Here is a 16358-nt window from a genome sequence, read left to right as displayed (position 1 = left end):
AAACTGAGAGGACAATTTAGATATTAGAAGATATGTTGAGAGCCTACACTTTAGAGTTAAGGGGTAGTTATAACATCCTAGATTGTTATAAATGATATGGAAACTATTGTGAGAGGCTGAAATACTAGTGCAAGTGTGTATATTAATATGATTATGTATTTGTTATTAGCCATAGAAATATTAAGTTGGATTATGCATTTAGCCCCCTTAACTATTAAGGTTTTAATGGCCATATTGTGTTTAAGATGTATGTATATGGATTTATCTATTATATCATGTACATTATGGTTTGTATGAGTTGTTTTAAATGGTCATTAGGCTATTGGCATTTGGTTTTTGGTTTTGGACACCTTTGTGCATGTTTTGAAGGAAAATGTGACTTTTTACACATGGATGTCCAATTTGTAAATGATAATGTATTTTGTTGTGAAACCAATACAAATAGTTAGGTGGCTTGATTATCTACACATAAACACTTGAATTAGTCGAATAGGATGTCAAATAACAAAACAACGTACTCCAAAAGTGCAATGTACGTGTGCCACAGCATATGATACAATGTGGGGTTTTCTCCCTATGCCATTTGTCATGGTAGGTGACACCTATGCCGTGGTGGAAGGAGAAAATTAGGGAGAATGCCCAATAGCCCTTAATTGACACCTTTTTCTTGTTTTCCTTTTGCCATGCTTCCATGACTTCTTTAATGATGTTTTAAACTTATGTTCACACATTTTTAAAAGTGTTTCCTTGGATCCTAACTTTTTAACTACTTTGAATTTAATCCTTTTCTATTGTGGTAACTTAATATAAGGATTTGCTTAATCTTGGTTACCATGATAGTATTGTGTGAAGTGTTTTAATAATGTCAAGGCGGACATTACATATACCTTAAGGGTAAAGTTCAGGGGCAAAAATGACTCTTAACCCTTTAAGAAATTATTTTGTTGGCTTAGATGGAAGGGGGATAAATACTAACCATCAACTCTTAGGTTTAACTCCTAGGGCGATAGAAATTAAAATGATGTATTTGGAAGATCTATCCCATATTTAGGGCCTGATCTAGCTTGAATTTGAACTAGTTAGAGCTATCAACTCTGAATACTGTGTTAGGTTAAAGAATTGAAAAAATAATTTATAAAATTAAGAAGCTAATCTAAAATCTTATATAAGGTTAGAGAACAAAAATGCTTCTTTTCTTTGCATAATATTAATTAAGGTTAAGGTATAAATTTACCCTTGAAGTTTCCATGCAACTGCACCTCATATCCTCAAGTTTTTTATGATGTAATTTTGCCTTAATTTTTTTCAATTTGGGGCAATTTTGCCCTGCCATCAGTTTTTGACTATGTTGATTATTAATTTGACTTTAACTCGTTTGGTTGGCAGCCATCTCACATATTTTGAAAATTGAAAATTTTAAAAAAAAGACATATCCAAATCAATCTTTCCTCTCCCCTTATACATCAGGTTTGAAAGCAATTCCCTTTCCCATCTTCATCTCCTTCATTTGGTCTTCTCCCCTTCTGACTGAACTATTCCCCTCCCTGGTTTTCTTCCTCTACCCACAAACCCACAATGTGGGAGGCCATGGATGACATTGAGGGAGACAAAAAAAGATGATGGGTAAGGTTTAAAGAGGAAGAAGATTGAGACGAGTGGGTGGGATATGATTTCAACACCATGGTGGGGTTTTAAGATGATCACGATCTAGGTTGTTAATTAAAAGTGGGCTTGTTCTTAGATTTAGTTTTCCCTACATCTTCCCATTGTTTTTATTCATTAGATCTAGGTTTGAATCTCTACCCTTTCATATCTTTTAGATCCAAAGAAGAATTTTTTTTTCTGCCCATAATCTTAAGAAGAATTTCAAAGAAGCTTATTTCTGTTAAGTTTTTAAAATTTTTTTTTTGTTTATTTTGAGAGAACCTAGACGTGTGTTTGCAAACATCACTCTGATTCTTGTTTAAGTTTGAATGTTTAATGATCTATTTTCATTTTTGATGTCTTGATTCTCGTTTTTTATATTAGCAATTAGATATAAAGCATCATTCTTACTCTTGTTCAAATTTGATCAACTTTGATGTCCCAATCTTTATTTTTTTGAAAAAAATTTTGTTTGAAGTTGTTCAAATTTGATGATCTTGAGACCAAAGTCCACAAGATTCTTCCCCTCTTCTCCCTTAACCTTCGGTTGTTCTAGGTTTAGATCTCTTTGTTAGGTTTAGTCTTGCTGGGTTTCATTCTAGATTTAAATCACTGTGTTATTAACTCTCTGGGTTTTTCAGTATGCTTGAAGAGAGTGTTTGTAGGAAGTATGCTTGATTTTTGTTTGATTTTTGCACATGAGTGTTTGATGATATGGATTTGTTTTCTCTTTTTTTGTTTTTCATTTTTTAAATTATGCCATATGGCTGTTAGCTAGGTAAATAATGGTCAACACGGTCAAACCTTAATGACAAGGCAAAATTGTATTAAGTTGAAAAACATTAGGATGAAATTATACCAAAAAAACTTAAGAATATGATGTATGCCTGCTTGGAAATTTATAGAGTAAATTTGTACTCTAACCCTCTTAATTATCATATTATCCCCTACTCTCTTCATTGAATTTTGGTAGGTAAATATCATATTATGTTTCTTATGTATGATCTTGTTAGAATGTACATTGTGCAATATAAGTCAAATATCAAATCAAGTAACTTCCTACAATATCCTTTCAAAAGCAATATTAAAAATTTCTACAAAATTTAATGATATCTAAAAATCCTAGCAAACAAATTCTTATAAGAAGGATTATCTTAAAGTTGTTATTTACCAATGGACCTGTAAACACCTAATCGACTAATCAAACATAATATATAGCATCAAATACAAGATTTGGCCATCTAATGCCCTAATTTCACATAATAAGGCCTATCACCACGCTATCATACATAACCATGCCTTGGCCAAATCACCACAACACATCACAACATACATACAAAGTATTTGTATTTGTACTAATATTTTAGCCTATCACCACCAAATCACTACGTAATACCAATTTTAAGCTAAACTACAAAGTACACAATTTCATACAAGTGCGCTCAAAAAATTATATGCACTATTTGGAAACTTAAAATATTTTATAATTATAATTATGTACACAAACTTAAAATTGAACTTGGGCATTATACTGTAACCGTATGGCTAAGCATCTATTCCTTGCTTGACTGTTTCCCTTATCCTTTATCTAACTCAGAACCTATATAAATAGTAACTACAAGGTAAGATAATTATCTTAGTAATATATATTATCGATTAATGTGATATCTCTAAATTTTAACTCAATTTTCCTAGTTACATCAAAATTTTAATAAATTAAACTTTTTTTTCAAACGGGATCTCAAGTTTTTACCATTAATGAATAATCATTATTTAAAATAAGAATAAATTAGAATTATAGAGTGCATGAAAACATAGGATACCAATTTTTTAAAAAACAATTTGAAAGAAGAGGGCAAAAAGTAATTTTTTATAAAATTTGGGTCATTTTTTAGGCTAACAATTCATTCACCATAGTGGACCATGCAGAGGCCATCTGCCACAACCAACAATCATGCACCGCAGCAAGCCTCTTATATGCAGTTTTCCATGGTGAGCTGTATAGATATGATAGCAAACAATAAATCTGAGGGCTAGCTATCAACGTACCCAGATCTTGGTCAGATGTTCAATTAAGGTAATTTAGGTATTTACAAAAAGCACATACAAAGAGCTAACTAATGACATTAGTTACATTTCCAAATTCTCTTATACAAAGGAGTTGGACACCTAATCATACTTTAATCACTTTTTTAACTTTTCATAATAAAAAGGAGTGTCCAAACCCTAAACAAAGTGCCATAAGCTCACACAATTACCTAGATCATACTTACAATACCTAAGATGTCTTATGCAACACACCTTAACACTCCAATACAGACCAAATCTTAATTTTATCCCTTAACCCTAATTTCATAAAAAAAGCCAGGGGGAGTACATCATTCAAATCATCAAAATAATCATTTACAATCTTACATCTACCATAGCCATACTTGTAATAGTATTTTAGCCTTGACCAAGACTCATCAACACATGCATTTTAACTTAGGGTACAAAATACAAACTAACAAGTAACTTAATTCCTAAAACAATGCAAGTACTAAAAAAACATCCTAATTCAAATAATTTATATAAATTACACATAAGCAAAATGAATATGAGGCATTATTGTGGGAATTAGCAAATCTCTAAGCCTCGAGAGCCTTTCCCCTATCTTAACCAAACCTAGTACCTAAAACTATTGAATAATAGGGTGACTACAACTATTCAATAGCCAAAGCCATCTGTAACAAGCTCATGCAAGTCAAATAATCACAGGCATGCAAAGTAGGAAGTTACCAAAACAATTAACATTATCATCTTATAGTAAAATGTAATGTATGATCATCCACATCTTTAAATCTCCATCACTACTGACTAAATCCATGGGCTGCACGACAATTAAAAGGTAAATTTATGTGACTAGATAGTCTAAGCTCTCTAATCATGAGAGATAACCTAGCCAAGGCTCCACGCTCATTCTTGGACTATGGATTCTCCTATCTCAAGCACAGGGGTGTTGTAAGACGTTATTACTAACTTTACTAGTTAGGGTTTAAGGGTGAGCCCTATTACTACCTTCGCTAGGTGGGGTTTAAGGGTAAAAGTAGTAGACCAAACACTGAGACATCATGGTGTTGCTGTGATCCATATAGATAAAAAACACTACTTAACTAAGTCAAACTCCCGCTAATCAATATGATCATGCAAACAACCTTATGCTAAACAATATAGCATATCTAATATTATCATCATCATGCTCATATTTATCAAATTTTAAAAACTCAAAGAGTTTAAAATATCATTCCCATGTTTCACAATTACAATAATTTATAAAAACCCTACTTGCATAATTTAAATACTAAAAATATCATCTATACAATTAGATATATAAGAACATAATCTCAATTTCGCAAACATCAATAACTACTTACTAAGTAATAACATGTAATAGAATCCCTTGGTGCTCAAAAGTTATCTCCCAAGAATTCACTTGCTTCTAACCTAAATTCAAGCTCCTTGGTGTTTTGCAAAAAGTTAGTCTACAATTAATAATAGAGTCGATAATTCAGGCAGCCTGGGCTTACTCGGGTCAAACTCAATTTAGACTGAGCTTAAATTATCCTACCTCTTTTAAAAAACCCATATAGCTAAGTCCAGCCCTAATATCTTCGGGCTTCAGGCTTATTCGAGTTAGCCCAAATACCTAAAACTTTTTAAAAATATTTTTATTTATTTTTTAAACCAATTTTAATTTAAAAAAATTCTATTAAGAATAAAATATTATTTTAAATTTAAAAGAATAAAATATAAAATAAATTATTAACTTTGTACTTAAGTAGCTCTATTATTGTTTTGTTATGTTATATGTAATTTATTTATGAATGTTTCCTTGTAAATTAATGTCTTAATTTTTTAAATATTTCTCTTATCATAATCATATATAAAATTTTATATATTTTAATTAAATTATATTATTTTAATTATGATAAGGTTGATCTCAATTCAGTTATGATTAGACTATTAAATTAAAATTATTGTCTCAATTAGTTCAAAATTTTTAATAACTTTTAGGTAAATTATACTTTTTATTTTTATGAATATAAGAAAAATAGCCACCATTATATTATATAAATAAAAATTATTTAATTATGTGTAAAATATTATTTTTAGAATTATTTTTCTTTAACTTTTTATATTACTTAACCCTTACATATAAGGAATTTTTACTCTAGTTTATATTTAACTTTTAACTGAATCTAGTATGGACAATAACTAAGTAATTATTTAAGAATATTATTTTATTTATTATATTTATTTAGTAGTAGAGTTGGAAATTTATACATGCCTGAATTTTATTTTTAAAATTATTTTTAATTTTATTTTTACTTTAAAATAAATTATCTTATTTTATAAAAATATATAATCAATTTTTTATAGACAAATGATGTATAGAACTCAAATTTTTTTTAAAAAAATTGGGTCTTAAAATATAAAAATATATTTTAAATATTATTTTGACATATTTTATTGATTAAAAATAATAAAAATATAACTATTTTTATTTTTTTTAAAAAAATAACTACAATAATACAGTCACATATATATATATAGTATTTTGGTATAAAATAATATAAAAATTTAAAAATTAATTAATATTTATCATATTTTATATATTTTTTAAAAATTTATTTTTTAATTTGGGTATTCGAGCCAAGCCCAAACCCAATCTGGCTTGGTCCAAATTTTTTTGATCCTATTCGGGCTACACGATTAAGCCCAAACATTAATAAAATTAATATATTTTAGGTTTGGCCCTAAATTTTTCGGGCGGGATTAGGTCAGCTCATTGGGCTTAGCCCAAATTACCAGCTCTAATTAATAACAATCAATATCACTAAGTATCAACTAGACTTTCCACTTACACTCCTAAAACTCACACTTAACAATCCATAATTCTAACCATAAGCTTAAAATTATGAACAATAAGTTTATTAACTCCTATTAACCTTATTTAACTCCCATTAGCTTAAATATCAACGATCACAAAAACCAAAAATTCTAATTTCTCCTTTAAGTGGCTAGAGTTCATCCAAAATTGTAGCCCCAAATTCATAACCTTATAAAATCTTCAAAACTAAGTTTAGATAAGTAAAATAACTCCTATTAGTCCTATTAGAATTAATGGGTTCATACCTATGCCAAGAGATCCAAAAATAACATGCCCTAACCATGAAACTCAGTTCTGAAATGTGTAGAGGGAAGAACGAAGAAAGAGGAAGATATACCTAAGTGGAATCGAGCTTAAAACACCTTCCAAATGCTCACCCTAGTAGAACTCTCACCCTTTCCTGTTGCTCTCTTTTCTCATTCTTTCTCTATTCTTCAACTCGTGTGACTTAAAATTTTATCTATTTACTACGACAAACTATGCCTTTTGCCATGGTGAATGGCATAAAATGGCCATCTAAAATTTTAGTCCTTATTTTGGGCCCAAGTGGCTTAAAATACCACTATATTTGATGTATAAGTTAAAAATAAATCCAATAGGTTCATTAGCCATTACAGACCATCCTTAAAACTAATTAAGATTAAATTCTACTTATTTACTTAATCCACCTAAACCATGGATTAAAAATCTAGGATGTTACAATTAACAAGAAAAATCATAAAAAAGTCATAAAAGTAAGTATTTGAAACATGCTAGTAAAGTAAATAAAAAATAACTACAATATCATGCATGACTCTATCTATTTGAACTTGTAATACTCCTGACTAAACTTGTAGATTACTTCATAGGACCAAACCACATGTTTGGTCTGAGCTTACTTATTGTAACATCTCAAAAGTCTTAACCTCAAATTAATTAAGTCAAATAAGTTTAAGTTAGTAATCAAAGGTGATTAAGTAAATTAGTGTGGTGTGTAGTTTATAGGCATATTGGGTTGTAATTACAACCTTAGGATTGGGTCTAGAATGATAATGGATCACTTAGGCCCTAAAAAGGTAAGAAAATATAAAGAAGGAGGTCTCCATGCCATGCACCATGGTGTGCGCGCTATATATCAAGGCATAGAGGCCATAATTAATGAAGGAAGCCCTTTGTGCCATATGCCATGGCACAAGGAGCGTGTGTTGCAGCGTATGGCTTAAGTTCACGTGAGGTAGGATTTTCTATGCCCCACACCATAGCATAACCAACGTGAGCCGTCGCACATAGTCAAAAATCTTAACTTACTAGCTGTGAGTCAATTTGAAAAATAGAAAGGAAATAAAGAGAGTTGATAGAAAAGGGTGAAAAGCTTGAGGATTGCTCTGCTGTGGCTTATAGTTTTGAAACATTAGGAGTATTTTGAAGCTTTTAAACACTAGTGATAAGTTTCTCAAGCATTAATCTTCTTTTCTCTTCCTCTTTTGAAAATTTACGAGTTAAGATTTGAAGAGGAGAGTTAATCTTTGGACTTTAAAGGCTATAAATTTGAACTTATTGATTTAAATAGAGTTAATGTGAGTTTTTTTTAAATAATTTAAATCTAGAATGAGTAATAAATGCATCTTTAGTAGTTGAGGGCCATTAATATCCAAAAATCCACAATAAATATAGTAGTTAGAGAAGTGTGATGCCATTACTAGTTATTTGGATGTTCAATAAAGTTATTGTGAGTTAATAAACCTAATGGTTATGCTTAAAAGTAAAGAGATTATGATTTTAGAAGTTCTAAAGTGTTAAGTTGAAGAGTAAGAATTGTTAAATCATAGTTTTGATGATTGTAGTATAATAATTTGTAGATTAAATTTCATACCAGCACCATGCAAGCTTTGTGAAGCTTTAGAAGTGAGTTATTAAGGGATAAACCTTTGACCTATTAAAAATTTGAGATAATCCAAAAAAATCCTTTTTTGTACTATTATATGTTAATTAGTTATATAGTTTATGAACTATTTTGAAAGGCGTGAAATGGGTGAATGATTGTGTTACAAAAAATAACTTATTGCCATGTTAAATTGGCAATTTATGAAATGATACACACACACAGATATATATCAATGTCTACATGTTATGAGTAATGAGATAAATATTAAATTGAGGAGTTCTATGATGATATGAAAATGTATGAATATATCACAATTATGATTTGGAATTTAATGATTTCTTGTGATGTGAAAATGTGATGACTGTAAAATGAAATAAGTATGATGATGTTGCTAAGTATGCCTATATAGTGGATACTTATGAACACTATGAAATATTACATTTGTACATTGCATGATCATGTCAGGTAGGAGTTTGCTTATGAAGAGAAGTGGTTAGTTAAAATCCATGTGATATGATCGCCATTCAGAGCTCAATGGCTTGCTTGGATATATTTTCATCTATTATCCCACTCGTTCTTCAAGGTATTGTCCCATAGTTTATCGAAGGACTTAAACTTAACCTAGTTTTTATTTATTCAATAAGGAAGCTAGTTTAGAGAGAATGACACCCCATAGTGTGAAATTTGAGAAAAATTGTGACCAACAAATGAGTTTAGTAACCTTGGCTAGGTAACTTCTCATGTGTGAAAGGCTAAGGTAGTCTCATAACATACACTAGTACAAAATATGAAATTCAAGGGGCACTTTCTACATCAATTAAAAGGCAAACGATGTAGAAAGTTAAGGCAGTGGCTTTTTTGTAATTTTGGCAACGCGTATTATAGTTTTTACACTGGGTGAAAAGGTAACCGCTATTAAAAATAATTTCTACAGCGAGTGCTTGGACACTCGCTGTAGAAAATAGAGTTTTCTACAGCAGGTGCTTGCACCAGCTGTAAAACTGATTTTCTACAACAGGTGGAAGCCACCTGCTGTAGAAAATCATCTTTTTATAGTGGGTGCAAGCCACCCGCTATAGAAAGTGCACCCACTGTAGAAAACCACTTTCTACAGTGAGTGCATAGTGACCCGCTGTAGAAAGTGGTTCAGAATACTCATTCATGCTTCCCTCCCTCGTCCCCTATCCCTCATTCATCCTTCGTCTTCCCTCCATCCCCTTCCCCAAGCCCCCCGTCCCCACCCCCTTGGCTCGTGGCCCCCATCCCCCTCCTCCTAGCCTTTCGTCCCCACCCCCCTCAGTCCTCACCCCTGCCCCACCCCCCACAGTCCTCACCCCCTGCCCCACCCTATCCCCTTTCCCCCTCCCCCTAGCCCCTATTCCCTACCCATGTCCCCCTGCCCCCCCTCCCCACGTCCCCCTAGCCCCCACCCACCCCTGTCCTTCCCCTTCCCCATCGACCCCACCCCCCATCCCCACCCCCTTCCCCTGGGGTTGCCCCTCCCCCTTCTGTTACCATTCCCTCCCCCTGCCTCTACCCACCTGCCCCTGTCCCCCCTCCCCCTAGCCCCTATCCCCCCCATGTCCCCCTGCCCCCCGTCCCCGTCCCCTAGCCCCCACCCCCTGTCCTTCCCCTTCCCCATCGACCCCCATCCCCCATCCCCACACCCCTTCCCCTGGGGCTGCCCCTCCCCCCTTCTGTTGCCATTCCCCCCCCTGCCTCTACCGCATCTTCCTCCTCCTCCTCTTCTTCTTGCTTGCTCCTCCTCTTGTTACTGCCGTCGTCACTCTTGATTGATTAGGTATGGCTCTTAATTTTTGTAAAGATAATTTTTATTTGATTTTTTGTTAATTTATTAGGCTGTGATATGTGTGTATATATATATATATATATGATGATAATGATATTGATTATTGTTGGGAGTGCTGTTAGTGGATTCATAAAGCCTTAAGTTGTTGCATGTGACCATTAATTTGGTTTAAAATTATCAATTTTCTCTATTAAAATTTTTTAAAAGTCTTAGGAGGTCCAATTTTTAGGGGAGAATCTGTTAAAATTTTTTAAAATTCATTATTTTCCCTTGAATTACTTAAATTTAGTTTTCAAGAAGGCCTCATCAAGTTGTTTGCATGTGGTCATTTTTAAGAAGGTCCAACTTTTAACATTAGTATATTCTTTAGGAGTTGACATATGGATCGTAGTTAGATGAATGCTAGACGAACAAGTGATGAGTATGATAATGGCGTGAAGGAATTTTTAGAATTTGCTAAGAAAAATGATGTTGACAATAGTGTAAGGTTTTATTATCCTTGTGTTAATTGTTTGAATGAGAGGAGATTAGGTGCTGCCGAAATAAGAGAGCACTTGATTTGTGATGGGATTTACAAGAATTATGCAGTATGGATTTGGCATGGTGAATGATTGGAAAATTATAATAACACATCTTAATACATGGAAATTGATAATTTGGATGATGAAATAGATATGAATGAAGATCAGTTAGAGGACATGATCCGTAATGTGGGGGAAGAAGCTTTTGAATGAGCACATGTGTATGATAGCATTGACACGGAGAAGCCTCTATACCTCGGGTACACTAATTTAGTTTGTTATCGGGGGTGTTAAAACTGGTTACCTAAAGGCAAGAGCTGGGTGAAGTGACCAAGTTTCACTTGGTTGCTAAAGTTACTTCAAATAATGTTGCCGAAAGGCAATGTACTACCAAACCGTTATTGTGATCCCAAGAAGATCTTATGTCCAATGGATATGAAGTATAAAAAAATACATGCATGCCCTAATAATTGTGTGTTGTACAGAAAAGAGCTTGAAGGGGAAGAAAAGTGTCCGAAATGTGAGGCACCCATGGTACAAGAGAAGGGGGCTCCTGTAAAGGTCTTATGGTATCTTCCAATATACCAAGGTTCAAACGCTTGTTTGCAAATACTAATAATGTGAAGAACTTGATGTGGCATGCAAATGAGAGGATATCTGATGGAAAACTTTGACATCCAGCCGATTCTCCTCAGTGGAAGAAAATTGATCAATTGTTTCCTGAATTTGGTAATGAGCCAAGAAACTTGAGGCTTAGACTTTCTACTGATGGAATGAATCCTTATAGTAGTCTCAGTAGTATACATAGTTCATAGCCTGTTCTTTTGGTGATTTACAACCTATCACCTCAGCTGTGCATGAAACGGAAGTATATGATACTATCCATGTTGATTTCAGGACCAAAACACAACCTGGAAATGATATTGATATTTACCTAAGACCTCAAATTGAAGATTTGAAAATGTTGTGGGAGGTAGGTGTGGAAGTGTTCGATGCAAATCAGAAGGAAAATTTAAGTTAATGCTCTATGATCTGTTATACTATAAATGATTTCCTACATATGGGAATTTGTCTGGCTATAGTGTAAAAGGTCATAAAGCTTGTCCAATTTGTGAAGAAAATAAATTTTTGTGAGTGTTTACATGGAACTAAAGTTCCTCAAGGTATTCTTCAAATATTGGGAAGCTTGTGTCTGTTGTGAAAGAGTTGAAACTGGTAGGCTTAAAGTCTCATGATTGCCATGTCTTGATGCAACAACTATTACCTTTGGCTATTCGAGGTATATTGAAAGAAGATTTAAGATTACAATAACTAGACTCTATTTCTTTTTCAATGCTTTATGTAGTAAAGTTATAAATCCCTGTAAACTAGAAGAGTTAGAACAAGAAGCTTGTATGATTTTATGCTAACTTGAGATGCACTTTCTTCCTACTTTTTTTAACATTATGGTTCACCTAATAGTGCATCTAGTGAGGGAGGTAAAATTGTGTGGCCCTGTTATTTACGATAGATGTACCCAGTTGAGAGATAGATACATGAAAATACTAAAAAGGTATGTCAAGAATCCATATCAACCTGAAGCATCGATAGTTGAAAAATATATTGCCGAAGAAGCCATGAAATTTTATTCTAATTACTTGTCAAGTACAAAATCAATTGGACTTCCTAAATCTTGTCGTGAGAAGAGGCAATTAGGTCAACACACACGTGGAGTATCAATAAAGAGCATGAGTCATGATGAATTACAAGAAGTACATTTATATATCTTGAATAATATTGATGAAGTTAAAGAATACATTTCTTCTCACAAATAACTTCTAAAGGCAGAAAATTATCGAATGAGAATGACTAAATTAGCATTTTTGATAGATTTGTTCAAGCAGAAAGTTTTGAATAAAAGTAGCATTTTTGATACAATTACATGGTTGGCAGGAGGTCCTAACTTTGATGTTATATGTTAGAGTGTATGATATTAATGGGTATTCTTTCTACACAAAGTCCTTGGATGAAAAGAGTACAATGCAAAATAGTAGGGTTATGATAGTAGCTGAAGCGTTCACTTCTCTAGCAAAAGACAAGAAACCTAAACTAGCAGCAAGGACTTATTTTGGGGTTATTAAACAGATTTGGGAGGTTGATTATACAAAATTTAGAGTTCCTGTTTTCAAATGTAAATGGGTTGACATCAACAGTGTTTATGATGATAAGTTAGGATTACAATGGTTGATCTTAAAAAAAACTAACTTATAGGGATGAGCCATTTATCATGGCAAACCAAGCTAAATAAGTTTTTTATGTGACAGATTCAGAAAATAAACATTGGTCAATAGCACTGAAAGGAAAAAATGGTGATTAATAGTGATGATAATCAAGAATCAAGCTTCGATATTTCTGAAACCCCTACTTTCTCATCAGGGCTACCAATTTTAAATGTAGTAGATGAAGTAGATGACGAACATGCTACAAGAAATGATCACCATGAAGGGATATGGGAGAATATCCCTATATGAATTTAGTTTTTGAATTAAAGTATGTTTCCTAAGTTCAATTAAATTTATATTATGTTTTCTAACTATCTTTATTTTTTTATTTTCTAATTAATTTAATCTATATGAATTAATAGGAACATAGAGTATCAGAGTGAACATGGTGATGACACTCAGAGCCAGCCCACTATTGGCCCAGCCACCTGGTGATGACTCAAGTCAGGGTACCCCTAGTGAGAGCCAATCTGTGAGGAGAGGTAGACGTGGCACACGATTGAGAGATTTAACATTAAGTAGGAGTGCTGGGCACAGGTTACCAATCCAATTTGATCGGAGATGGAATCCGATAGGGGAACATAAGGCCAAGTTTGTTAGTTTTCTTAGCCTCCTATCTCGTACCAAGCCCCCTATTGTATTGAGGACTTGTCTGATATGCCAGAATGTGTGAAGGACTAGATATGGGAAAGTATTTAGGTACGTAATTAATTTATGCATGTAGTTATATATCATTGTTTAAATTACTAATTATCATCTTGTGTTTTAATTGCATCTCATGTACGATGTTCCTTCTAATCAAGATTGCCGGTACAGGTTGATTTCCTACTGTAGAAAGTACTGGAGAAATTTCAAGACTGATCTTGCTAAGAGATATATCCATATTAAGGTGCCAAAAGGTCAGGCTCCTCCTAATCCTCTCGACACATACCAGTTCCTGATGAAGATACTTGGCAAGAATTTATCAAGATTTGAAACTTTTGAAAAAGCTTTTGTCTGTTAATTTCTAATTAATTTAAGTTTTTTTTTTTTTACTTCAACTATAAAATTTAAAATTAGTTTTTTTTAACAGGAAAAATGAGCTAAAGGGCATGAAATTACTCAACAGAATCAATGCCCCCTCACGCTGTCTCGTGGGGGTTATACTAAGGCTGATAATATATTGATAGTGAGAAACAGAGAAGAGAGAAGAAGAAAAAGCTAAGTCCGATCCTTCCATACTCCTTTCTCCACATCCCCCGTCTCCCGAGAGGAGAAATGGGATATGGACACCAATACAAAAAAGGAGGCAAAAAAGGCTATACAAGCGAGATAGCACACGAGATTGCTGAGTGGATTGTAAGTAATATTATTATTTCTTGTCCCTTTAAATTTCTATACAATTATATAAATATTAATTAAGATTGTTATTTTTATGTTACAGGATGCTCTTAAGGAGCAACAAGCCCAAGGAAGTTTCATTCCAAAGGGTAGAAATGATATCTTGACGGTTGCAACAGGAAAACTAGAGCATCCGGGTCGTGTGAGGGGCATTAGACATGGTATGGGCATAAGAGACTACTTTAGAGCACCTTTACGCCCCATCTTAGGAGGTGTAGTGACTAGAGAAGAACTTGAAACAGTGATATCCACTGTGAGATAGCAACTAAAGAAGAGTTTAAAGCTTCATTCGAGGCCCGGCTTTTACAAATGAAGGAGCAAATGAAGGAGGAGATATGATCATGATGAGCTCACACCAGAAGATGCCTACTGAGCTAAAAAGGACTGTGGATGAAAGAATAAACAATTAAGAATAAGAGCATCCGTCTAGTGAAAGAACGACTTTGGAAGGGCATGATCCCATGTGATGAGACTTGGGAGATTGAGGACAAGATGAAACCATTGTATCTACACTTGTTCTCATAGGTATGTAATCATATTAGATTTCTAATTTTAGGACAAAATTCTTAAAAGAGGGGATAATTGTAACACCCTCAAATTTCAAAACTAAGAATTTAAAGTGTTAAGAAGGGTAAATTGATAAAAAATTAAAAAATAGAGTTAATGGTATTTTTGGACTATTAATAACGTTATTGGACCCTTTAAACATCTTTAAATGTGGGCCAAGATAGAGTTCACATTAATCAGATCCAAGTAAAGGCCTAAATGGCATGGTGATGGTTATGCCACACGCCGTAGTATATGGGCCAATTTTTGAGTTAAATCAAGCATGAATAGTGTCTAATTATTTAAAGGAAAAAGAAACAAATGAGAGAGGCGACAAGGGACAACACTTGGGCTGTTAAGGTTTCACTTTTTAACCCATTCGAAGGCAATCTATACTAGTTTAACAGTTAGAGCTTCATTCCTATCCATATCCCTTCCTCTCTATGCAAAATTTTAGGAGATTTAGATATAGTTGGGTGTAGATTTATCCTCCCTTATGTTATAATTAAACCCATTATGTTCTTTAGGTCTATGGAGAGTTTAAATTAAGCTTTTAAACCTAAGTTTGGTGATTTTATAGTGATTTGAAATTTTAAGATAGAGTTCGGAAGAACCCTAAGTGAAAATTTGAGTTTTGTGAGCAATGTGGGTAAAGATTTAGTGTTACCTAAGTTTATATATGTTAAATAGGATTAATAGAATATATTGGGATTGTTGTTTATGATAAAGAGAAAATTTGGTAATATGGGTACCCAAATTTAGGTTAAAAGAGTTATTACTAGAGTTGTAAATTAATAATGTGTTTAATCTTGTAGATTAAATTATTAATCAAAATTTTTTAAGATAACACAAAGTCTAAAGGAGTTGCTTATTGCCACGGTAACCCTTTTTGTAACAAAAAGTTAAGGTAATCGAATAATCTAATCCTTGTACTTGTATGTTTGGATGGTTTTGAGATTTATGAAAATATAAAACTATTGTTTTAATTTAGTATTACAACAATATAAATATATTTTTGATTTGGAATCCTATGTGGAGTGGAATATATGTAAAATATATATATATATTATTTGAAAGATTTTTTTTATGCCAAAGTCATATGTGTAAATATACTTGCAAAGTTATGTGTGAATCGTTATGCTAAAGAAGGAATTAGAGTTAATCAATATGTAAATGTGGTAAGTTGAATTGAGCTGTATGTGCATGATTATTGTGATAAGGTAGGAGTTCACCATAGGCTATGGTGTTGTTTAAAAAATTTATATGGTATACACTAGAACTTAGAGGCCTCGATGTTAAGTTTTTCTTGTTTAAAAGTCCTAGTATTATCTGTGGGATAGATTGGGCATATGACACCTTTAATATTTGAGAAGGGGAATATGTGGTCCGAAAATGGATGAAA

General features: G+C 33.0%; 1 long non-coding RNA gene across 1 annotated transcript; it reads left to right on the top strand.

Annotated features, from left to right (window-relative positions):
• The first annotated feature begins 13500 nt into the window (after positions 1–13500).
• LOC129305263 (uncharacterized) lies at positions 13501–13930 on the top strand. Its single transcript, XR_008591945.1, has 2 exons — positions 13501–13729; positions 13847–13930. It is a non-coding gene; the product is annotated as an uncharacterized LOC129305263 (long non-coding RNA).
• The last annotated feature ends 2428 nt before the right edge of the window (positions 13931–16358 follow it).

The sequence above is a fragment of the Prosopis cineraria genome, unplaced genomic scaffold (genome assembly GCF_029017545.1).
Source record: "Prosopis cineraria cultivar Desert tree isolate PC_DT_omini unplaced genomic scaffold, ASM2901754v1 PC3, whole genome shotgun sequence".
NCBI lineage: Eukaryota > Viridiplantae > Streptophyta > Magnoliopsida > Fabales > Fabaceae > Prosopis > Prosopis cineraria.
This window is presented reverse-complemented; position numbering and strand designations above follow the sequence as displayed.